The sequence below is a fragment of the Phyllobates terribilis genome, unplaced genomic scaffold (assembly GCF_046119375.1).
Source record: "Phyllobates terribilis strain yellow unplaced genomic scaffold, ASM4611937v1 Scaffold_65__1_contigs__length_7625178, whole genome shotgun sequence".
NCBI classification, from domain to species: domain Eukaryota; kingdom Metazoa; phylum Chordata; class Amphibia; order Anura; family Dendrobatidae; genus Phyllobates; species Phyllobates terribilis.
In genome coordinates this window covers 3,968,533-3,970,146 of record NW_027362825.1, presented here as the reverse complement: position 1 = coordinate 3,970,146, position 1,614 = coordinate 3,968,533, and positions in this window count along the sequence as shown.

Sequence of the window (1,614 nt, the reverse complement as noted above, 5' to 3'; positions counted from 1 at the left end):
GGGCTTCTAGCTGTGTGTGGGTCTTGTTCTATTAATCCATCTATACTGACCTCCATCAGGTTGCAAACTGAATATAATTTTTTTCTGCATCTACCTCTGAAAAAATATTGGGCTTCTAGCTGTGTGTGGGTCTAGTTCTATTAATCCATCTATACTGACCTCCATCAGGTTGCAAACTGAATATAATTTTTTTCTGCATCTAGCTCTGAAAAAATATTTGGCCTTCTAGCAGTGTGTGGGACTTGTTCTATTAGTCCACCTATACTGACCTCCATCAGGTTGCAATCTGAATATATTTTTTTCTGCATCTACCTCTGAAAAAATATTGGGCTTCTAGCTGTGTGTGGGACTTGTTGTATTAGTCCATCTATACTGACCTCCATCAGGTTGCAAACTGAATATATTTTTTTCTGCATCTACCTCTGAAAAAATATTGGGCTTCTAGCTGTGTGTGGGTCTTGTTCTATTAATCCATCTATACAGACCTCCATCAGGTTGCAAACTGAATATAATTTTTTTCTGCATTTAGCTCTGAAAAAATATTTGGCCTTCTAGTAGTGTGTGGGACTTTCTCTGTTAGTCCATCTATACTGACCTCCATCAGGTTGCAAACTGAATATATTTTTTTCTGCATCTACCTCTGAAAAAATATTGGGCTTCTAGCTGTGTGTGGGTCTTGTTCTATTAATCCATCTATACTGACCTCCATCAGGTTGCAAACTGAATATAATTTTTTTCTGCATCTAGCTCTGAAAAAATATTTGGCCTTCTAGTAGTGTGTCGGACTTTCTCTATTAGTCCATCTATACTGACCTCCATCAGGTTGCAAATTAAAAATAATTTTTTTCTGCATCTACAGTACCTCTGAAAAAATATTTGGGCTTCTAGCTTTGTGTGGGACTTGTTGTATTAGTCCATCTATACTGACCTCCATCAGGTTGCAAACTGAATATATTTTTTTCTGCATCTACCTCTGAAAAAATATTGGGCTTCTAGCTGTGTGTGGGACTTGTTGTATTAGTCCATCTATACTGACCTCCATCAGGTTGCAAACTGAATATATTTTTTTCTGCATCTACCTCTGAAAAAATATTGGGCTTCTAGCTGTGTGTGGGTCTTGTTCTATTAATCCATCTATACTGACCTCCATCAGGATGCAAACTGAATATAATTTTTTTCTGCATCTAGCTCTGAAAAAATATTTGGCCTTCTAGTAGTGTGTGGGACTTTCTCTGTTAGTCCATCTATACTGACCTCCATCAGGTTGCAAACTGAATATATTTTTTTCTGCATCTACCTCTGAAAAAATATTGGGCTTCTAGCTGTGTGTGGGTCTTTTTCTATTAATCCATCTATACTGACCTCCATCAGGTTGCAAACTGAATATAATTTTTTTCTGCATCTAGCGCTGAAAAAATATTTGGCCTTCTAGTAGTGTGTGGGACTTTCTCTGTTAGTCCATCTATACTGACCTCCATCAGGTTGCAAACTGAATATATTTTTTTCTGCATCTACCTCTGAAAAAATATTGGGCTTCTAGCTGTGTGTGGGTCTTGTTCTATTAATCCATCTATACTGACCTCCATCAGGTTGCAAACTGAATATAATTTTTTT